Here is a 24,310-nt window from a genome sequence, read left to right as displayed (position 1 = left end):
CTTGCTAAATCACCTAGCGGTCAGTGGCTCACCTTGTTTCACTGTGTTGGTTGCTCCAAACTGTAAAAACAGTTCTGAACTGTATTGCTGCTTCACTGGCTGTAGATACTTACGTAGTGTCTGTCTTACCTCTTTGAAGTCAGATGATGAGAAGCCCCAAATAGTAACCTTGACTACTTTTGTCAAAATTCAGATTAAAAGGTTGGTATGATAGGCTATAATCCTTTTAAATTTTCATTTAAAAATTTTTTATATATGTAACCATGTGTATGGGTGCCTTTAACCATGTTGTGCATTTGGTGGCCAGAGGACACAGTGTGGTTGGGGGATGGAATTCAGGTACTCAGGTCTTAAAGCTTGGTGGCAGTGCCTTTGTGTGCTGAGCCATCTCCCCTTTAAAATCCCTTGGGACATAGAATCACACTGGGAGAGGATAGGCCATCTAATGGTAGTTAGGCTGTTGGTTGCCAAAACATTTCTTTAACAACCTATACTTAAAACATGCCAGAAGATATCAGTGGATTTAGCTTTGGTTCCAAGTGCATTTAAGAACAAGAATAAGATTCTTTTAGACTTTTGTACTTTACAGCTTTGTAGTAGGAAATGTTTATAAGAACAGGGAATTTTTTTGTAAAATAATGTTGATTAATATATTATATACTTTTATAGGCTACTAATGATACCTTATTTATAGTTAATGTATTTTTAAATAGTAGGAAAGGCATCATTGAGTTTATTAGCTGAACACTTGATTTAAAGGGAGTCCTTGAGCTTACCGGATGATTCATTACTCCTAAGCCTTTTCCTTTGTGAGAACTTTTAAAGCCCTCTTTGTTCCAGAGAGGTTAATATACTATTCCAAAATCATATACTGAGCTAGTGGCAGGAAGCAGCAAGAGATAGATTTGCCTTTCTTTGTCCCCCCCCCCCTTTTTTTTTTATCCCAGGGTTTCGCTTAAGTAGCCCAGGGTGGCCTGAAATTCATGATCCTCTTGAGGTCTCCGTCCCCCATGAGAGATGTGACTGACATAAGCAGTGGATTTCTTGACTTTCAGTTAAGTGTGCTCCAGCCTAGCCTTCCACCAGGTGTCTGTTTCTGTTTTTCAAGACAGGGTTTCTCAGTTGTAGCCCTGCCTGTTCTAGAACTCAGTCTGTAGACCAGCCTGGCCTTGAACTCAGATCCTCCAGATCCCCAGTGCTGGTATTAAAGTCGTGCTCCACCACCACCTAGCAGAAACACTTATCAATTTAAAACAGTCTTCGGACTAGAGAGATGGATCAGCAATTATGAGTGCTTGCTGCTCTTCCATAGGGCCTGAGTTCAGCTCCAGTCCCTATGTGGGATGGCTCATAACTGCCTGTAACTATAGTGCCTCCACAGTCACCTGCATTTGAATGTATATATACACCTGTGCACGCCTGGTTCCTTCAGAGGTTAGAAGGAGTTGAATGCCCTGGAATTGGAGTTATGGATGGTTATGAACCATCATGTGTGTGGAATTGAATTGGGATCCCATACAAGAGCAACAAGAGCTCTCAACCACAGAGCCACCTCTGACACTGAAGTTTTTTAAAAAGGGTTTTTCTGGCATAACAATATGAGCTACAATAGCAGCAGTCTGGCAAGTATCATGTATTCAAATGTATTGATAATTATCAAAAGTAGTATAGATTTTTGACTGACCTTGTTGTCTTTTGCTAATGTCCAAATAGTAGGTATCTCCATAAATGGATTTTTTGCTTTTAAACCTTTTATTTAAAAAATTAAAAATGCCCTTATAGCTTGGCTCAAATATTAGACACTACTGAAAACACTGTCAACACACTGCTTTTCTAATTTGATGTAGGAAGTTTCATTTTCTTTGGACCTAGAGAAAATGTACAGACATGCTTTGAAGTTTGTCAGACTTGTTAAAGTTTTTTTTTCCCGATAGTAGCTGTATGACATTCATCATTCTCTTAATTTTTTTTTAATACATATTTTCTTTTTTGAGACTAGGTTTCTCTGTGTAGCCCTGGCTCTCCTAGAACTCACTCTGTAGACCAGGCTGGCCTCAAACTCAGAGATCTGCCTGCCTCTGCCTCCCAAGTGCTGGATTAAAGTGCACCACCACTGCCCGGCTGACATGTTTATTTGCTTATTTATTTAAGTAGGGTGTTTATTAGATAGTGTCTCACTATGTGTTCCTGATTGGTCTACAACTTGCTACATAGGTCATGCTAGTTTTGAACTCAAAGAGATCTGCATCTGCCTCCTGAGTGTTGGGATTAAAGGTGTGATGCCAAACCCTAAATTGGATTTTGTTTTGTTTTGTCTTGTTTTGTTTTTCAAGACAGGATTTCTCTGTGTAACAGTCCTGGCTGTTCAGGATCTCACTTTGTAGACCAGGCTGGCCTTGAACTCATTGAGATCTACCTGTCTCTGCCTCTCAAGTGCTGGGGTCAGAGGCTTGTGCCACTACATCCTGCCTCTTTTTGACCCCCCCCCTTTTATCTTTTAAAATGAGTATTGTATCTTACAACTCTGTAGAGTAGGAGTAAAGTTGATCTTTTTTTTTTTTTTTTTTTTTGAGACAGGGTTTCTCTGTGTAGCTTTGGAGCCTATCCTGGCACTCGCTGTGGATACCAGGCTGGCCTCGAACTCACAGAGATCCGCCTGCCTCTGCTTCCCGAGTGCTGGGATTAAAGGCTTGCGCCACCAACGCCCAGCCTAAAGTTGATCTTTTAAAGGGCTCCATTCAGTATTTAGCACATAATAAATTGTGTTCAGATTGTAGGTGTTAGAACCAGAAGCCTAAGTTTTGATAGCTTAGACCTCAACATTTGCATAAACTAGTAAAACTTCACCTGTACAGTGTCCTTTCTCTCCTTCCCTCCCTGCTCTTTTAACAAATTTTTTCCTTTGTTGGTGTGCATTGAAGTGCCATGTGGCAGTTTTACAGTTCCCTGTAGCTTACCCTTCTTTTCTCAGAAATTCTTGGCAAATGTCTCCACATCTCCACAGATAATTGTATATTGACTTCAAAGGATAGGTGGTGTTAAACAAGCAGATGATGAGGTGTTTACCCTGTTAGAGCAGTCCTTCAGTTAGGTGAAAACGCTATCACTCTAACAGTGCTTATGTCAGCTGTCAGGATGCCCAGCCTTTTTTTCTTTTTCTTTTTTTTTTTTCTTAAAATTTATTTCTTTTTATGTTTTGCCTACATATGTGTGCCTGGTTCATGTGGAATGTGGAGGCCTGAAGGAGGGTGTCAGGTCCCCTGGAACTGGAATTAGTTATTTGCTAAATGGGTGCTGGGAATTGAACCTTGGTCCTCTTCAAGGACAGCCAGTGCTCTTAACTGCTAAGCCATCTCTCCATCCCCAAGGACACCCAGTCTTATGTAAAAAAATGAAAGTTTAGTTGTCTGGGATGAATGAAAAGTATGTACTTGGTGCTAATCTATTTTATGACGATGGTTAGTAGTAACACATGGGAAGCTATATCCTAGCCTATTAATTTTACTCAGTTCTACTATTATTGTTGTTTTGAGACAGGATTTCTCTTTGTCACAGCCCTCCCTGGCTGTCTTGGAACTCATTCTGTAGACCAGGCTGGCCTTGAATTCACAGAGATCCACCTGCCTCTGCCTCCAGTGTGCTGGGATTAAAGGTGAGTGCCACCATTACTCTGCACTCTATTATTTGTATAATTTCTTTTATTAAGTCCAGAAAAACACATCAAAGGCATTTTTTACTTTTATAACTGTAGGGTTGAGGTTAAGATAAATTATAATCTAAGAATATTAGTTGTGGAGAGGACTTTGGAGATCAACTAGACTAACCCTCTTACCCTGTTGATGAGAGAGCTGGCTCAGAAGTTGGGGCTTGCTCAAGGACATAGAAAGTAAGTGAAGGTCTGATTTCTAGTTCATTACTATGAAGGTAACTGGTAGAGAAAGAGCCCTGGACTTTGGAGTCACACAGACTTGGTTTTAAGTCCATATGCCACTGCTTATTAACTGTGTGGCCTTTGGCAAGTAAATCTGAGTCTGTTTCCTGCTTTCTCCTACTTTGTGGGGTCCTGAGAATTAAGAGGTAATTACATAAGTATAGCACAGTGTTGGCTCAGAGTTCAGTAAGTGCTATCTGGTCTTTTGTACTGTTTTCTTGATTACTTAAAACAGGTCATATGGCTAAGTGATTATTCTTTATGAAATGGGAATCGATGAGAAAGGTTGTTTTATGCCAAAGCCCTTCACTGGAAATCTAAGTTGTTGGTTGATTGGAGGACACTGTTCACTGCAAAATGAGTCAAAAATTTTTATCACCTGCCCTGTATGGTGTTGATATCTATCTATCTATCTATCTATCTATCTATCTATCTATCTATCTATTTTTTCCCCCACCATCTGTGATTATTTAGCAAGAGAAATGGATGTAGAACCTAGTATGGGGAACATTTAGTTTAGATCAAGCTTTGTCTTTTTTTTTTTCCTTTTCTTCTTTAGATCAAGCTTTGCCTCTTCTTCTTCTTCTTCTTCTTCTTCATCTTCTTCTTCTTCTTCCTCCTCCTCCTCCTCCTCCTCTTCCTCCTCTTCCTCCTCCTCCTCCTCTTTTTTGAGACATGGTCTCACTATGTAGCTGCTCTGTAACTTGCTGTGTAGCTCAAGGTGGCCTTGAACTCACAGAGCTCTGACTGTCCTGCACCACCATGTCTGGATTCAACTTTTTTTTAAAAAACCAATTCAGAACCTCTTTTTCTTACAAATTTGAGGCTCTTAAAGAACTCTTGTTTATATGTGCTATTAATTTTTGATTTCCAAAAATTATACATGTGAAATTGTACATTTTATAAAGTGTTTGTGTGTGTTTGCGCTCATACTTAGGAGTGCATGTATGCACATAAATGTCTGTGGAGGCTGTCCGATCCCCTAGGACTGGAGGTAGAATTGTCAACGTCTCATGTGGGTGCTGGGATCTAAATTCAGGTGCTCATGGTAGCAGCAAACACTCTTAACTCTAATCCCCTCTTTTACTAATTTTAAGATGCAAGTGACAACCTATATGTTAGCCCAGGTGATGTATTAATACTTATTTTCCAAGATAGAAGAAAACTGAGTGAGGAAAGTAGCTGTTGCTTTTTAATTTTTAATTTAGTGTAGCTTAATAGAAGATAACTACTTCTGTATGTATGTAGTCTGTTGTAGTATGTTCTGGTTGAAGTATGTGAAGATAAAAAATTTACACAGGTATATAGCTGGAAAGGGTAGTTTTTCAGATGATTTAAAATATTTTAACTACTACTCTTGTAACTGACAGATGGTAGACTTTTAAGATTTTTTAAAAAAATTATGTGGCCCGGTGGTGGTGGCAGTGTATGTCTTTAATCACAGCACTTGAGAGGCAGTGGCAGGTGAATCTCTGTGAGTTTGAGACCAGCCTGGTCTACAAGAGCTATTCAGGAGTTAATGTCCACGCGTACATGCAGAAGTCTATAAAGGCCAGAAGTGGGCATCCCCTGGAACTGAAATCATAGCAGTTATGAGTCACCTTGTGGGTATTGGGAACCGAACCTACATCCTCAGCGATCGCAACAGCTGAGCCTAGGCATTAGTTTAAGGGAACCAGATGTCACATATGAATAGTGAGTGGATCAGTGAGTTTTTCACACTTGGGTATATTAAAATCTATTCTCTTGTTGTGCATTTTTATTATTTCTTTTATCTGTATGTTTGTGGTACTAGGGATTGTATCGAGGACCTTAGGTATGCTAGGCAACTTTTCTGTCTTTGAGATATATTCCCAGCTGTCTTTTTTGACCTTTTATTTTGAGATAAAGTCTGTTACCCAAGCTAGCCTTGAATTCATTCTGTAGCTTAGGCATCCCTTGAAATTAAGGCTTGCTATAGTTTCCTGAGGAGCTGGTACTATAGGCCTACAGCTCCATGCCTAACATCTGTACATAGTTTTATAACATCATGTGTGATCATTTTGGAAAATGCTGGCACATTGAATTAGGTTTATCTTCTATCTTGGTTATGAGTCTAGCCTTTAATGGCTGAGCCATCTCTCCAGCCCAGATTTATCTTCTAAATGTGACACATTTCATCATAAACCATATTCATACAATGTATATATAGCTTCTGGGAAAATTGTCATGAATTAGAAATAAAAAGGTGTATTACATTAATATTACTGTGAAAATTAATATTGACCTAGTAAGATCCTTGATAGGATTTTGAGGGCCCTCAAGGGTACTTGGACCACACTTGCAAAAATAGATTTAGACAAATTTTCTATATTAAATAGATAATCTAGATGTTACTGTGAAATGGATGCAAGCCTTAATCTTAGAAACCATCTTATTACTTGAAATACAGAGGAGCCTAATTTTGAAATGTGGTGAATTGGCCATTATATATTTGAATGCTTTTTATGGACAAGATATTGTGTTATTATTGCTTAAAGATAGGACTTATGAAAAAGTCTTTTCTCTTCAGGTTGTAGTCTAGTTGGTAGGAGAAGGTATATAATTCAAGAAAATGACTATTGACTATTGCAGTGTTCTCTGTTGTGTGATCTGCAGGGAAAAAGAGAAGGCACTTGTTCTGATTCTAGTTAGGTTAGACAGTAAGACTCAGAGTAGTCTTGCAAAGTTAAGTTGTAATGCACATTTTTACTGTCATTGCTATCCTATTTTTTAAAAATAGATTTCTATAGTTTATTTTTAGTATATTTTAAAAAATTTGAGACAGGGTCTCACCATATTATTCTGCCTGGTCTGGAATTCTTTGTGTAGACAAGGATGGCCTCCTGCCTCTGTGTCCCAAATGCTGAGGTTAGATGTATGCACTACCACACCTGTCTTATTTTTAGTATTTTTAGAAGTTTTTTTTCTTTTCAAAAACTTAATTCAGCATATATCATTGATATATTATATATATATATATATATATATATAGTTGTTGTTTTTTTTTTTTTTTGAGACAGGGGTTCTCTTGGCTTTGGAGGCTGTCCTGGAACTAGCTCTTGTAGACCAGGCTGGTCTCGAACTCACAGAGATCCGCCTGCCTCTGCCTCCCGAGTGCTGGGATTAAAGGTGTGTGCCACCAACGCCCGGCCATCATTGATATTTTATATATGGGAGAACAAGATTAAGATCACATGATAAATACATATATATGATATATCGTGTATTTTTCATATATATTTTCTTGCCAGGTGGTGGTAGCACTTGCCTTTAATCGCAGAACTTGGGAGGCAGAGATAGGTGAATCTCTGTGAGTATGAGGCCAGCCTAGTCTATAGAGTGAGTTCCAGGACAGCCAGGGCTACACAAAGAAACTCTGTCTTGAAAAACTAGTATGTATATATGTGTGTGTATGCGCATATTCTCATTATAGTAGAATTAAAATACTCAGGTTTTTCTTTGGTTGGAAGAAATACATGCACAGAATAAACATTTCCATGCAAACATTTTCCATTGTAGAAACTGTGTTCTGATGCTTAGTAAGGTACCTTGTGGTTACACGTTTCGTTATTGAATTGCTAAAAGGAATAAAAGATGTTGTAAAGTTCCTGTGTTGTGTGACAGAACTTGTCTTGAGGGGACACAATATGCACGTCTACTCACCCCAGATAGGAATCCCAAAATAGACCAAACTATGTTTACCATCAAAGTCCAGCTTGGTGATCCAGTGAGTGTTTACTTACAGGAATATGGGTGAGGGGTCACTTCCAGGAGCAGCAATAACTCACAGACACCTGAATCACCAATGCCCACCCCAGCACAGGTGACAGCTCACAAAAGCTAGGCACCTGGAACACACTGTACATCCTGCAGTCAGCATGACAGGTTGGAGAGTGTCCTTTCCAAGTGACTCTGGTCTAATGTGGTCTAAACCTCTTCAGGCAGCTCACCTGGTTTCTGCTGCTTCTAGGCAGCTGGTATGCTCTCTGTCTTCTTTGCAGCCCAACTTCCTTGTCTGTGAGGGACTTTCAGCTTTATTGCTTGTTCTGGCAGTAGGGGTCTGGTGAATCTAGTCAGTTTCAGGAACTTCCTGAAGCTATCATGTTGTTGATGTTCACATTCCTGTGTAAGGGAACTTCCCTTTCCTGCAGGGTGAAATGTTTTAATCTTGGAGGAAACTGTTAAAGAACAGCCTGGCATTAGAAAACAGAGGCTGTTAACAGGTTTTTTTCTTTTTCTCCCCAGTTCAGTATTATCTCTAAAATACTATTTATATAAGACATAAAGGCTTCTTAATGTTTTGGATATTCTGATTTTTCTGTTCAACATAGTAATGGAATTGTTCTGACCTCTGTGGGATGTTGTTAGTAGGGTTAGGCACTGTGCTGCTACCTGTTTCATGTACATTGCATCTCTCAGGCATCATAACCTCACCATTAGGTAACAAAAAATGTTTCTGCTTAATAAATGATGACACTGAGGTGTGGAATGGTTAGTTGTCAAGGTATTTTAGACAAAGAACAATAGAAGTAGATTTGGGAATTAATCCTATTCTGCTGTGTTTTCAGGATCATCTGTTACCTTTCCACTTTGGCAGTAAATTTAAGGAAATATATTTGGATTGTAATGGAACTTTTACTGTTTTTGTGGGATATCTATATGTGGGGAGATACTGGATAGTGGTTATTCTCCCTTTTAAAAATACCAACTGATACTCAGATTCCAAAGCTGATTTTATTTACATATGTACATCTGTCTGTCCTATCTGTCTTCTATATCTATCTATCTATCTATCTATCTATCTATCTATCTATCTATCTATCTATCATTGGTGCTCAAGAGGACAACTTTTGATAGTTGGTTCTCTTCTTCCACTATGTGGGGCTCAGTGATTGAATTTAGGAAGTCATGCCTGGCGGTATATGCATCCACTGAGCCATCTCATTGGCTCTTAACAAGGATTTATAAGTTATCAAAGTACTTAATTACTTAATTCCTTGATAAAATTGTGGTAAAACAGTAATGTTAATAAATTTGAGATCTCTTTTCAAAAGTGACACATTTTTTAGTCTTGTACAGATGGTTTTAGGCCAAGCATTGACTTACTTATGCCATCTTGTAGCATTACCTCTTGATTGAATACTATGGTTATAGTCATGTTTGAAAGACTATGTGGCTTACAAAGCTTGAGGAAAAAACTCATTTGTGCTGGCAGTCAGCCAATATTTTATAAGCTACAATTTTCCTTAGAAAAACCAGTGATTTGTGGCTCCATAATTTGTGGTTTTTCTGAACTTGTAAAAAGATTACACATATTTAAAAATGACCTTATTACTTTAATATTTTAATCGACATGTAACTGTCAGATTTTTGTTATGTTATAGCATTTATTTAATTTTCTGGGCTGGCAGTCTCAATTTATATAGCATGATTAGATTTCAACCGTCCATTACAAACAAAACTAAAAATTAAAAACATTTATAGTAGAGTCACAAGCACAGTTAAAGGCAAGAGGATGTGCCTGTGTTAGTTACTCGGTAAAATCCTTGTAGAATCCATGAGATTTCATTACTGACCCACCGCTCTTTGGATGTGTTGAATGGTTTGTTTAGGTTTGTTTACTGTTTTGCACTAAAAAAAATTTTTTCCCCCTCCAGAGACAGTGTTCTTTCTGTAGCCCTGGTGCTCTGGAACTCGCTCTGTAGACGAGGCTGTCTTTGGGCTCACAGAGATCCGACTGCCTCTGCCTCCTGAGTGCTGAGATTAAAGGCGTGTGCCACCAACGCCCAGCCTTGTTTTTGATGCTGCTGCTGTTGCTTTTCTCAGATGGGAAAGAACATTGCACTTGAAATGCTTCCTTTATGTTCTTTATTGTAATGGTTTGTTTGTAGGTTGTTAAATTTGTGAGATTATTCACAGATTTGTGAGAAAGTAAGTCTTTCTGATTTTAGGTTAATACTAAATGGGATATACTATCCTTTCTGCTTGAAAGATTTTGATAAGTCAAAGTAATATTGCATTTTTATGTTTATGGACGTTTCTCTCTTCCCCCATCTCCTCTTTCCCCTCTCTTCATTATTACCTAGGCTGACTTCCTGAGTCTAGCCAATCATTTCTCATCCTCTTGAGTAACCAATAAAGGCAAGTGCTTAAAGTACTTGGCTCAGGGTTTGCTTAAAAAGTATTGTGTACTCTCCGGCTCTGGAGGCTACTCACTCTCACTTTTGATTGAACATTGGAATTACCTGAGAGTTTGAAAAACTGCACATGCTTGAGTTGTTTTTTCTTGAGTAATTCTAATTTCATTGGTCTGATACGGTGCCTAAGTCCTTGTAGAATTTTAGAAGTAGTCCCAGTAAATGCAGTCCTTTGGTAGAGTGGTTCTCAATCTGTAGGTCTTGGCCTTTGGGTTTAAATGACCCTTTTATAGGGGTTAAATATCAGATATTCTGTATAATGATTCATAACAGTAGCAAAATTACAATTATGAAGTATCAATGAAATAATTCTATGTTTGAAGGTCACCACACCATGAGGAGTTGTTAAAGGGTCACAGTGTTGGGAAGGTTGAGAACCACTGCTTTAGTATGTCAGCTTTTACGTTCATCCTTTATTTCCATACAAGTTGTTTCATGTTTTAGTAGCTAAGTAGTTCTCCATGTATGTATCACAATTTGTTTAATCATTTACCTGTTGGAGAACCTTTGGGCTGTTTGCAATTGGGCTATTACTAATAAAGTTACTGTTTGAACATGCCTTTGTATAGTGATAATATCTGTGTCTCTGGAGTAAATGTTAAAAGTACAGGTGCTCAATTGTTCTATAAAAGTATTGTTTTGTAAGGCAGTGCTGTATCTTCAGATTTGTTGTGTGTGCATGTATGCTTGTTTTTTGTTTGTTTTTCAAGACAGGGTTTCTCTGTGTAATCCTCATTTTGTAGATCAGGTTGGCCTCAAACTCAGAGATTCACATGCTTCTGCCTCCTGAGTTCAGTCTTTTCTTCACATTTTTTTTTTTAATACACATTTGCTTGCCTTTAACATTTTTTTTTTTTTTTTTTGAGACAGGATTTCTCTGTGTAATAGCCCTGAATGTCCTGTAACTAGCTCTGCAGACCAGGCTGGCCTAAAACTAACAGAGATCCACATGCCTCTGCCTCCTGAGTGCTGGGTTCAAAGTGTGCGCCACTACCACCTGGTTTGTCTCTTTTATTAACCATAGTCCATAGACTTGATGAGGGTATCTGTGAGTGACCGCCAGGATCTTGATTCTGAAGTTAAGTTTAAGAACTCTACTAGCTGCATCTTCTAAAGAGTTTTAGTTTCTTTCCCCCCTAAAAATGAAATAGATTTATAATTTTACTTTTAAGTCTATGCTGCATTTTGATTTTTTTTATAAAGTGTGGGGTTAAAGTTTCTGATTTACAAATGTCTAGTTCCTTCAGCTTCATTTGTTGAAAAAGCTATACTCCCTCCACTGAATTGCTTTTATACTTTCGCAAAAAATGCTTTAACATGCTTTGTGTATCTGTGTCTCTTTATGTTTGCCACTTTTTATAGTATTCTGCAATCTTGATTACTAAAGCCATACAATAATGCTTAAATGGGGTGGAGTGTTCCATTTTGTTCTTTTTCAAACTGTTTTAGCTATTCTAAATGTCTATAAGCTTATCTATGCCTGTAAAAAATGTTGAAAATTTCAGTAAATTTATAGATAATTTTGGAGAAAATTGACATTTTTACTGTAAGTCCCTTTAGCATTGGATTTTGATAGGTTGGGATGAGGTTAGGAAGTAGTTCTGTATACAGTACTCAGATTGCTAAAATTGTATTGAGATATATATGTATAGTTCATAAAACATTAAACTTTTAAAAGCTCTCTATAAAGATCATTAATACAATAATGGAAGTAGATGCAGTTGTTCACTTATTTGTGTATTTATTCACTTTGTATCCTTGAGAGTTCAGTCATGGGACAGACACTGTTGTAGGCACTAGGATACAGTGGTGAAGAAGATAGACATGGTTCCTCCTATTATTGACCTTATGTTCCAGTGGGATTAAAGGTAATAGAGCCCAATAAATTTTATGAATTAGTGATGACCTGTTGTGGTTTGAATGTGAAATGGCTCTCCATGTTTGGATACTTGGTCCCCAGCTAATATTAGGAAGTTGAGTGTCACTGAAGGAAATATGTCACTGGGGGCAGGCCTTGAGGTTTTATTTGTTTGTTTGACTTTTTGAGACAAGGTTTCTCTCTGTAGCCCTGGCTGTCTTGGAACTCAGTCTGTAAACCAGGCTGGCCTAAAAAACTGCCTCTCCCTGGGATTAAAGGTGTGTGCCTGGCTTGCCTTGAGGTTCTATAAAGTCTGTCCTTGTTTTCTGCTCTTTCTCTGCTTCTGAACTGATGATGCCCTGCTCTCCTGTTGGCCTCTCATACTCCTGCTACCATGCTTTCCTTGTTGTGATGGGCTGTATCCCTTTTGGAACTGTAACCCAAACCAACCCTTTCTCCCATAAATTGCTTTTGTTACAGTATTTTGTTTCACCAGCAGTTAAGATAGCTACAGTTCTTGCAGCGAAAGTCATGGAAAGATAGGATATAGAAAAACAAAATTTTAGGTGCTTTCTAGACATGGAAGGGGAATTTTGTGATCAGCATTGATAATACTAAACAGGAGAAGAACAGATGAGAGTAAAAAATTGGTTTGTTAGAAAATTTGCTTTGGGCTGGAGAGATGGCTCAGAGGTTACGAGCACCGACTGCTCTTCCAGAGGTCCTGAGTTCAATTCCCAGCAACCACTTGGTGACTCACAACCATCCTGAGATCTGGTGCCCTCTTCTGGTGTGCAGATATACATGGAAGCAGAATGTTGTATACATAATAAATAAATAAAATCTTTAAAAAAAAAAAGAAAATTTGCTTCATAAGGTTATATCCTCTGGGGTTCCTGTTTGTTCCTCTTCCAATTCATTGACTTGGTAATATTAAGGAAAATGGAGGGCTCTTTAGATTTTTGGTGTGTTTTGAAAACTGTGTGTGTGTGTGTGTGTGTGTGTGTGTGTGTGTGTACATACATGTGGAGGTCAAGGGTCTTCATTGTTCTTATTTTTGGGGACAGTCTCTCATGAGTCTGGAACTCATTGTTTTAGCTAAACTGGCCACTGGAGAGCTTATTCAGGTATCCACCTGCCTCAACTCCTCCAAGGTAGTGGTTATTGAAGTGTGCCATCCCTTTCATTTTTATGTGAATGCTGGGGAGCTGAAGCCTGTATAGTAGGGACTTTTACTGATAGACCCATCTTCCCAGACCCCCCAGATAGTGTTTCTCTGTGTAGCCCTAGCTGCTTTTGTTTCCCGAATTCTGGGATTAAAGACTTGTGCCACCTCTGCCCATTTTAGAATTTTAATATTTAACCATATAGGACTGGATGTAGTAGTATATATCTGCAATCCCAGCACTTGTGAAATTGAGACAGAAAGAATTGAAATTTCAAAGCTAGCTTGAGATCAGCGTGGGGCTATGTAGTGAGTGTGAGTTCAAGAAGAGCCTGGCTTACCTGGTGAGACCTTATCTCAAAAAATAAAAAATGGGCTAGAGACAAACATGTCTCATTTGCTGTTCTTACAGAGAACATGGGTTTGGTGCACGTACATACATGTAGACAAAACACTCCTATACATAAATAGAGTTTAAAGAAGCATTATGATACACTGTTTTATATATGTATATATCTTGGTCTAGCGTGGTACTGAATTTGGAGTAGACAACTGGAGTGTAAGACATAGGACTTACTTTCATTGAACTTTTGTGTAAAGGGAAGGCCAAAAGAATAATTGGAGAGGGTTTTTATGGAGGTGTCAGGTTTGAAGAGGAAGCAGTACTTTTAAGTTGAGAAGAAGAGTGAATCTGAGCAGAATATAGTGTAGAAATGGCTAGAAATAAAATCGGCTTTGGTCAGAAGATCTGGTTTGAATGAGGATAGTCCTTTACTAGCTCTGTAACCTTAGATGTCCCTTGGAGTCCCCTGATGATTTCTTTGCCTTTCTTTTTAGAAAAGATTTATTTATATTTATATATGAGTGTTTTGCCTACATGTATGTATGTATGTATGTCTGTCTGTATGTATGTATGTCTGTATGTCAACCATATGTGTGTCTGGTGCCTGAAAAGGCCATTGGATACTTAAAATATTTAATATTCACATTTTTATGATTTAAATTATTTGCGCATGGTTTCTAGTTCAGTGCTAGGCATGTAGGTGATATTATTTTACTCCTTTTAAAATAATGTTGTAGCAGAAAGAGATGTCATTGCCCTTTGGGAGTTTTTGGTCTCAGTTATAAGCCACATTCCCAAGACATGCTATTATAAAATGTAAGATGTATGCTATTGTGCCTGTATTTGTGGTACAAGTGAAGTCAGAATACTTAAATGTATCAGTGAGACTAAGTGTAACCCAGGAAAAGCGCAATTTATGGCTTCATACTAAGTAAACATTTATGTGTCATGCTGTTTATTTTTAGAGGCCAAAAAGCATAGATATGACTGCCATTGCTGCAGAAATCTTAGCATTTATTTGTTTGTTTGTTTATTGGCAAGGTCTCTTTATGTAGCCTTGACTGGCCTAAAACTTAAGAGATGTTTGCCTCTGCCTCTCCAGTGCTGGGGTCAGAGATGCCTGCCAACACGCTAGGCTTTTGTTTTAAATTAAAAAAAAAAATTGTGTGTTGAGTGTTTGGCCTCCATGAATATCTCTGTACCACTTGGATGCCTGGAGCCTAAGGAGGCCAGAATAGGGATTTAGTCCACTGAAACTGGAGTTTCAGATAGTTGTGAACCACCATGTGGGCACAGGGAGTTGAATCCAGGTCCATTAGAAGAGCAGCCAGTATTCCCTCCCTTCCTCCCCCTTCTCCTCTCCCCTTCCCCCTTCTTCCCCCCCTCCCTCCCCCTCTTTCTTTGAGAAGGGATCTCTGTGTGCCCTGGCTGACCTGGAACTCACTATGTAGAACAGGCTGGCTTTGAACTCAGAGATTATGTCTCTGCACTCCTGACCTGCAGCCAGTGCTCTTAAACTAGTTGAAGAGTCTCTCCAGCCCTGCTGGGGAAATTTTTAATAACACTTAAAGAAACCTCTAGTATTGTAAACTTGAACTTAGTGAACTTGTACCTGATTTTTGGATGATAATGTCATGTAGAATTTTGGGGCACTTTAAATAATTCATAAATCACATTATTTATTTATTTATTTGTGTGTGTTGTGTTGTGTTGTGTGTTTATTCCTTCAGAGGAAAACTTACAGCAGTTGGTTCTCCTTCACTATTTGTATTCTGGGGATCAAACTCCAGGTTATCTGACTTAGTGGTAAGGCCTTTATTCTCTGAGTGGTGTGTGATAGTTTTAATTATCAACTTGACACAGGTAGAATCTTAGTGGGTTGGCCTGTGGGTATGTTTGTGGATTAAATTAATTGATATGAGAAGACTCAGCCCATTGGCACCATTCCCTAGGCACTGAACTGTTCCAGTAGAGAAATTGAACTGACCCCAAGAAAGCAAGTGAGCATGTATACATTCATTTCTCCCCCTCTTCTATATATGTGATGTGACTAGCTTGCTTCAGACCTGCTGGACTGTAACCTGGAATTGTAAGTTGTTTTATTACGGCAAAGAAATTAAACTAGGAACTAGGGGGTGTGGGAATGTGGGTGTGTGGTGGTGTTTTTTTTTTCTTTCTAAAGTGAGTTTTTGTGACAACTTATGTTTAATGTCTGCTCTGGCTTTCCTACTTATGTGTAAATTAATGAAGCTCTGGTTTCATGCATTAAGATTATTGTTAGAGGCTATATAAATTTCTGAAAATTTATTGGGCAGGTAGTTTCACATCTAGATTAATTGGATTTCAGCGTTTTTTTGTTTGTTTGTTTGTTTGTTTTTCTAGATAGGGTTTCTCTGTGTAGTCCTGGCTGTCCTGGAACTCATTCTGTAGACTGCTGTCCTAAAACTCAGATATCTACCTGCCTCTGCCTCATTAGTGCTGGGATTAAAGTGTGTGTCACCACTGCCCAGCTCAGCTCCCTCCCTCCCTCCCACCTCCCTCCCTCCCTCCCCCACACTCATGTGCATATATGATATTAGGGTATTTTTTCCTCTGAAAAAACAGTTCTATCACTATTTTAAAAAAAGATTTGTTATGTATATATACAGTGTTCTTTCTGCATGTATGCCTGCAGTCCAGAAGAGGGCACCAGATCTCCTTATGGATGGTTTTGAGCCAGCATGTGGTTGCTGGGAATTGAGCTCAGGACCTCTGGGAGAACAGTCAATACTCTTAACCACTGAGTCATCTCTCCAGCCTGTTCTACCAGTTCTATACAGTCTATTCTGAAATTGGGTTTTCCTGCACAATTCTGTTGGTTGCTATGGTGATTTTATTAAATAATCAGAACCTAGGTTATGCTTCTTTTATGTAGCTGTCTGTTACTGACGGTTAGGTGTCTTTTGTTTGTGTATTTCCTAGAACATGTCACATAACACTATGGCAAACAGAGTTGTTAGTTTTTCTTGTCATACTTTCTTTTGGGACCACCAGCTCCCCAGTAATGACACTGAGACTTACTATTAATTATGAAAGCTTGGCCTTTAGCTTAGGCTTGTTCCCAACTAGCTGCATTCTACCACATGGCTTTTTACCTCTCTTCCGTTTTGTATGTCTGACTTCTCTGCCTGGAAGTCCTGCCCAACCTCTCCTGCGTAGCTATTGGCCATTCAGCTTTTTATTAAACCAATCACAATGACACATCTTCACACTGTACAAATATCCTGCAACAGAAAATCTTTGGAAGTATTTTAGTGCTTCATTGATACATGATTAGCTTTGTGAAATTGTGCAGGATCATGGTAGACGTTATAATTTTAATAAGAACAGCTTCATGTTTATTGAATGTTGGGTACCATGAGGAGCAGCTTTAAACCATGCCAATACCTATTTTAATTTTTAAAATTTAAACATAGCTCTATGAGATGTGAGTACTGCTTTTATTCTTCCTCCTCTTTAGCAGTGATAGCAGAGGTTACAATTCTAAAGTTACACAGTTAGCAAGACAGATTTGAACCTGGGTTGTCTGGCCTCAAAGCCTGTTTGCTATGCTTTACTCTATCTCCTAAAGTAATGCCTTTTGGGGAAACTATAATGATGGGATTATTTTTCTTTTATTTGTCCTTGTATGAGGATATTAGAAAACTTCTTCTGTTTGGGATTCTGTACTTGTATTCTTCTTAACATGTGTTGCCTGTTTTATTAAATGGATTGGAAAATAGAGTGAGTAAACCCCCAGATTTCAGTGACTAGTAGCCTCGGGCAGGTGTTTTACATTACCACATGGCTCTCCTTTATAAAGGCATTTCTGGACCTAAGTACATTTCAGGGCCTTCAGTGCATTCCTACAAGGCCTTTCTTACTGGAAATGTGGAACAAGAAATTTTCTTTTAAGCATGTGAGGTGAATATTGCACAGTATCCCTTCTAATTCCATTGCTGAGCATTTAGTATCCTTGCCTTACCGAGTTCAAAGGGATGGGAAAGTAAAGTGTCTTTTTCTTAGTGCATTTTCAGTTATGGGATGTTAATATAGACAGAGGTCTCTGCAGCAAGTAATGGAGAGTTGACTTCGGTGGAGAGGTAGCTGTAATATTGGGTTTCAGTAGATAAACTAGAACATTTCTTTGGTACAGTTTGTAAAGTAGTTTTGCACACATTCAACTCTTGATTGTTGTCAAAATCCTTTCAGTCAAGTAATTAGATACATAGGCAGCCGTATTCTTACAGCACATGAGAGAACTGAGACTCAAACATGAAATGGGCAAAACTAGCTGGGAAGTTGCAGAGCTAGAGCAGTCCACACATCTTTCATGCCCCCCCCCCCGAAAATTATGTGCATCAATTTTTATACTATGGTCACTACTTCTACTTTTATATCATTAATAATGTGTCTTAATTTATTGACATTTACTATGATACAATCTTATCTTAAAGGTAGGATTAGAAGCAATAGTCGGAAGGCCTGGAAGAGTGTGTTTCCTTTTTTTTTCTCCTTTCCCTGAGACAGGGGTTTCTCTGTGTAGTACTGGTGGGTCTGGAGCTTGCTCTGTAGGCCAGGCTGGCTTGAACTCAAATAAATAGATCCACCTGCCTCTTCCTCCTGAGTGCTGGGATTAAAGGCTTTTGCCACCATGTCCAGCCAAGAGTGTGTTTTCTTAAACCGTTTTACTCTGCCCACCCATGTTGGTTATATTCTTTTTAGGACCCTGCTTTCTCTTTCTACTACAAATGTGTGACTGCTCTTACAGCCTTTATTTTAGTGTTTCTCAGTCACACATAGACATACCCATTTTAAAATTTTATTTTAATATCCATATTTCTGGGAGGTAGACAATGGGTGTCTCAGTCCTTCATCAATAATGCTTAAGGACAGTATTTTAGAATATGCATCTCATCCTGAAAGCTTGCTTTTGTGGGTTTTCTGAGGTGTCTTTGGTTGGGGAAGGGTAGAAGATAGCATTCCCAGAGCATGTGTTTGTGTGTGGGCTATTATAAGCTGCAAACTGTTTCATTTCTAACTACAAGTGTCAGAATTTTTTTATTTTTTATTTTTATTTTTTTAAAGAAACAGGAGGAGGAGGAGGAAGAGGTGAAGAGGAGGAAGTAGAAAAGAAGGAAAAAGAAATAGCATAGAGGAAGGAGGTGAAGGAGGATGAATCACTAGGTTGGATAACTGAATTGGGTGTTTGAAAAATCAAGTGCAGCTGTGTGAAAGGTCTGTGTCCCGTAGAAGCACAACTGGAGAAAGATGGAGAATAGTGTGTTCAGGTAACTTAACTGTAAGCAAGCCTTGTACACTTGCAGGATAAATTTGGCAGGATGGTTTTGGTAGAGATCAGAGAAAAAGGGAGATTGGGGAACCTTAGCAGAGGAAGGTTAACAATCATTTGTTTCTTCAAGAAAGGATCATTTTGTGCTGGGCGTGTTGGCCTAGAGCTCCAGAGGCATAGGCAGGTGGATCTCTAGGCCTGCTGGATTCAGGCATTAAATCTTAAGTATTTTATTTGATGTGTGTGGGGAGTGGATAGAAGCTTAAGATGATTCCTCCTGGTCTTCAGACTTCTGACTTTGAATTGGAATATCAGCCAAAATAAGAGATTTAGTAGAGGGGTGGAGAGGTGGCTCAGTATTTATATAGTTATTGGCATTTATTGCACTTTCAGGGGACTCAGGTTTGGTTCCCAGCACCTTTTGACTTTTCTGCTCTGCACCTGTACTTGGTTCTTCTCAACATAGTTGGAAACACGTGTTAGTGCACACACATAGGCAACCATATTTTCAATTTTGTGTTTTTTTTTTTTTTTTTTTTTTTTTTTTGGTGAGATGGGGTTTTTCTGTGTAGTCTTGGCTGCCCATGAACTCGACTCAGAGATCCTCCTGCCTTTGCCTCTCAAGTGCTTGGATTAAAGGTGTGTGCCACCAATGCCTGACTTCAAATTCTTGACCTTATAATCCTCTGTGGGTCTTCTTCGATGCTGCCAGGCAATCAAGGCTTAGTCTACTCTCTGTCACTCAGATAGTTGTTGGGTTACAAGATTCTCTTTCTCCCTGTTTTACAATATAGTGCAGATTATATAGCTCATGCTGCCCTTGACCTTATGATCATCTTGTTCTTTTCTCTATGGGGAAAACCTATGCATCACCACAAGGGATTTGTTTTTCTTTCTTTTTAAACCAATAACACCTTCACTTCCATTCAACTGATAAACTTGCTCCCTACTTCTTTAATGACAAAGAAGCATTGTGTACTTAAGCATTTTTTGCCCTCATTTTTAAAAATTATTTTCTTTATTATTTGGAAATCTCTCATCATGAGCCCCAGTCATGCTCACTTCCCAGTCTTCCCATGTTAGCCCTCTTTCTTCCCCTGTGAAAGTCCATTTTGTGTGGTCCATATGTTCACCAGAGCGTGGTCAAATTCCTAGTGGCCAGCCCCCACAAGGGAGGATGAGTCTTTCTTCATCTGTGCTAGAAGCCATTAGCTGAGGAGTGCCATTAGGTGCCATTAATATCGCCACAGTCCCTGCCACAGGCTTTGGTGGTATCACGGGCCGCAGACATCAAACACAGCCCTTGGCTGTGTCACCATCACTGAGTCTCTCATGGTTCTCAGTTGGCTGCATGGATCATCAGCATGGTCACAGGCCACTTTCATTAACATGGCTCTCTAAGGCATCACTGAGGCATCTGGCAGGCCCGCATCTACATGACCTCAGGTGATGTGGACCATGGTGGTCCTTTGAGGAGAGCCAGTCCTTATTTCTGGCCTCTATGGTTACCCAGAGCCAGGGAAATCTCGAGGCTGGGTGGTGGGTTTGAGTCTGTGTCTGCATAAGCTCCTGGCTGTTGTATACTATCCCACCAACTCTAATGGGCAGTGATAACATGTTGACCCCAGTCCTCTCACTTGTCACAATTACCACGTCTCCAGTTCTGCCTTTCTCCCTAGCACATGCACTGCTCCACTTTTCTGTTTTTCCCACCTCTCCATCACATATTTGTTCATTGTAATGGCTCTTGGGTGGCTTCTGGCCACTTGGGGCTGAGGGCCCTGGGCAGTGCTTGGGTGGCTTCTGGTTGCCTGCCCCCATTATTCTTAACTATAGAACTACTTGTGCTTTTATTAAATTAAGCTCTTATGTACTACACGTTATCTCCTTCTAACTACTCAAGATAGTGGTGTAGGAACCCATTTCCTAAACTTCCTTTTTCACTATGCTTTTGTTTTAAAACCCATAAATGCAATTTTACTGACTTTAAAACAATTGACCTTACCTTAACTGACATAATCATTTTCTAGCATTCTTTCTTTATCTTTTCCTTTCTCCTTCTCCTTCCCTCCCTTTCTCCATCCTTCCCTCTTCTCTCTCAAGACAGTGTCTTGCTATGTAGCCATGGGTGGCATAGAGCTTGCTACATAGAGCAGACTGGCCTTGAAATCAGAGATCTGCCTGCCTCTGCTTCTCAAGTGCTGGGATTAAAGGCTGCACCATCACACCCAGCTCTTTGTCCTCTTTTGGAATAAAACTTCTTGAATTTATTCATACCAAGTGCTTCTTCTTTCCATCTTTTTTTTTTTTAGTGAAATGTATTCCATATGTGGTGGTTTGAATATGAATGTCTCATATTTGAATGCTTGATCATTAGGTGGTGGTACTACTTGAAAGGGATTAGGAGGTGTGGCCTTGTTGGAACAAGTGTGTCACTAGTGGTGGACTTTAGGTTTTCAATAGCTCAAATCAGACCCAGGGTCTCTCTCCTTTTGCTGCTCCAGGTTCCAGTTGTAGAACTCAGCTACTAAAATCTGCTTCATGCCACCATTCTACCCACCATGAGAATGATGGACTAAACCTCTGAAACTATAAGCCAGCCCCAGTTAAATGCTCTCCGTTATTAGAGTTGCTGTGGTTATGGTGTCTCTTCACAGCAGTAGAACACTAACTATACAACATAAAATTCAAGGGTATGATTCCCTATTTTAGTATATTCCATCCTTATTTTTTTTAAATATTTTATTATGTATACTGTCTTCTGCCTGCATGCCAGCAGAGGGCAACAGATCTCATTCAAGATGATTGTGAGCCACCATGTGGTTGCCAAGAATTGAACTCAGGACCTCGAAGAACAGTCAGTGCTCTTAACTACTGAGCTATCTCTCCAGCCCCCTATTCCATCCTTATATAATCCATTCCACTGATGGATTTTTAATTACTTCTTAACACCCACTCCCCCACCCCCAGCAGGAAAACAAACAAACAAAACCAACCCTGAGTAGTTTCTGCCTGTTTTTTTCCTTGGGCCCTGGAAATCACCGATCTACTTGGATTTACCTGTTCTGGACATTTTGTATAAGTGGGATTATGGTCTTTATGTCTGGTTTCTGTGCCTAACTATGTTTTTGTTTAATGTTCTTGTTGTATTAAAGGGGGGAAAGGATTAGTTTTGGCTTATGGTTCCATGGTGGGTAAAATAGCATACAGGGTAGCAGGAAGCTGGCAGGTCTCATTGTGTCCATACTCAGGAAGTAGAGTATAAAACCGTAGAACCTTCCCAAGAAGAGCCATCAGCTGGGGATCAAGTAGTCAAACATCATCTTATGAAGGACATTTTACATTCAAACCATAGTGGTTTTCAAAGCCTATCCATACTATACCATGTTGTTAATCCTTTGTTATTTTTTATGGCCAGGTAATGTGCCATTATCTGGATATACCACATTTTACTTACTTGGTCTTTAGTTGATGGACATTAGACTTGTTTTCATATCATGGCTATAATGAAAAATATTTTTGTTTGTTTTTGAGACAGGGTTTCTCTGTGTAGCCCTGGGTATCCAGGAATCCACTTTATAGATCAGGCTGGCCTTGAACTCAGAGATCACTGCCTGACATTTTTTTTTAAATGTATTTTAAAAATGCTTATGGGTATAGCAATAGAATTGCTCAGTCATGCAAATTATATTTGATGTTTTGAAGAGCTGGCAAGCTATTTCTCACAAAACATTTGCATTATTTTATAGCCTTAACTGGCAGTGTATGACTCCTTCAGATTTTCTCCATCATGCTCTCAAGCCAGTTTGTACCAGGCTTTTCTATGTTTCCACTTAAAGCAAGTGCCCTTGTCAAGGTCATGAGTCGCACCAGGGTGCCTACATTTAGTAGTCTGCTTTTATTCTTCATTTCATTTGATATGAAAGCATCAGTTGGCAATTAAGTATTCTGATACCTCCTTAAGCACTCTTGGCTTTCAGGATGCTGTGTTGTCTACCTTCTGTCTTCTTTCCTATCCCTAATATAATTGCCAAGTCCTTATCAGTTTCTGGAGGCAGGTGGGTATCTGTGAGTTGGAGGCCAGCCTGGTCTACAGAGTGAGTTCCAGGAAGGCTCCTAAGCTACACAGAGAAACCCCCTCTCAAAAAACCAAAACCAAAAAACCCTTAATATTTTTTTGAATTTATTCAGATACATAGTAGCTTCTTTACATCTCTCTCTCTCTCCCTCTCTCTCTCTTTTATTTGGTCTTAATTCCTGAGGCGATACCCCCTAACCCCTACCATTTTTTTTTTCTCTTTCTGTTTGACTTTTTTGAGACTGTCAGCTGTAACCCAGATGGGCCTACTAGATGTGTAGTTGAAGTTGATCTTGACCTTCTGTTTCTTCTGCTCCAACTCAAGAATGCTGCCACATCAAGCTGCATTCCTTTTTTTTTAAATTTATATTTTAAATAATATATTTTTATGTGTATATGTATGTATGCCTGCTTATTTGTATGTGGACCACATGTGTGCAGGTTCCTATGGAGGTGAAAAGTTAGAATCTCTGGAATTGGAGTTGTAGGCAGTTGTGGAGTTGCCAGTACGGGTGCTGGGAACTGAACACATGTCCTCCATAATATCAGCTAGTATTCTTAATTGCGGAGTCATCTCTCAAGCCTCTATGTTCATGTTAAGTGCATTGAAAATACATTTTTCTATTTTCTAGCTTCATTATTTTTTTGGGGGGGGCAAGTCATGTCTTTAGTGCCTGAAGGTGAACCAATGGAGCCCTCCCTCATCTACAGTGAACTTTAGTGGCCACTCTAGCCACTGGACCAGGGACTTTGGCTTTTCTATTGGCAACTGGGACAGGGTAGTAGAAGAGTCTGGAACAGAATCAAATGGAGAGATTGTTTGCCAAGTACAGACAGGCATATGAGGGGTTCCCCAGACTGGTGCCAAGGTGGGTCAGGCCCCAGAGTGAAATAATGCCACCTACCCCAGAGTGAAGGAAGGAAAAAGCCTCAGGTGGTAAAAGCCACAGCAGTAGAGCTGAGCTCCTGGGATCAGAAAGGCATTTCCTAATGGAAGCAGCTTCCTAAGGCTGGAAGTCCCAAGGAGCTCACTTGTCCCACAGCCAGGAAACCCAGGGGTTAGCTTAACTATAACAGGGAAGCTAGTTGTGGGAAGAAGGTACCAAACTTCGTATATGGAGTAAGGAAGGATATGTGCCAGTGCTAACAAAACAGGTAAGGTATTCATTATAGTTGAAATCACAAAGCTTCCCTCCATAAAAAATTCCTATTATCTTTATCCAGCAAGCTCCTTTAGCCTGGAGGACACCATAGTCCAAACCCTGCCTCAACCCCAAACTAACTGTATTCTTTGATTCTTTGGATGTGTAAGGATGTTCTCTGCTCATTCTTGCTGCCAACAGCACCCAGACTGCCTGTCTTGTTCCTTGCTCCCCACATTTCCTTCTAGACTGATAACTGTAGCT

The 24,310-nt window shown here is 39.4% G+C and overlaps 2 protein-coding genes across 5 annotated transcripts in view; both read left to right on the top strand.

Moving 5' to 3' along the window:
• Positions 1-24,310, top strand: part of Dennd1a (DENN domain containing 1A) — a 1,920,886-nt gene that overhangs the window by 622,248 nt on the left and 1,274,328 nt on the right.
• The window catches only part of Strbp (spermatid perinuclear RNA binding protein), a 117,731-nt gene that overhangs the window by 8,521 nt on the left and 84,900 nt on the right, over positions 1-24,310 (top strand). The window lies entirely within an intron of this gene.

The sequence above is a fragment of the Cricetulus griseus genome, chromosome 6 (genome assembly GCF_003668045.3).
Source record: "Cricetulus griseus strain 17A/GY chromosome 6, alternate assembly CriGri-PICRH-1.0, whole genome shotgun sequence".
NCBI classification, from domain to species: Eukaryota; Metazoa; Chordata; class Mammalia; order Rodentia; family Cricetidae; genus Cricetulus; species Cricetulus griseus.
Note: the sequence above shows the minus strand (reverse complement) of the source record. Positions and strands in the feature narration are given on the sequence as shown.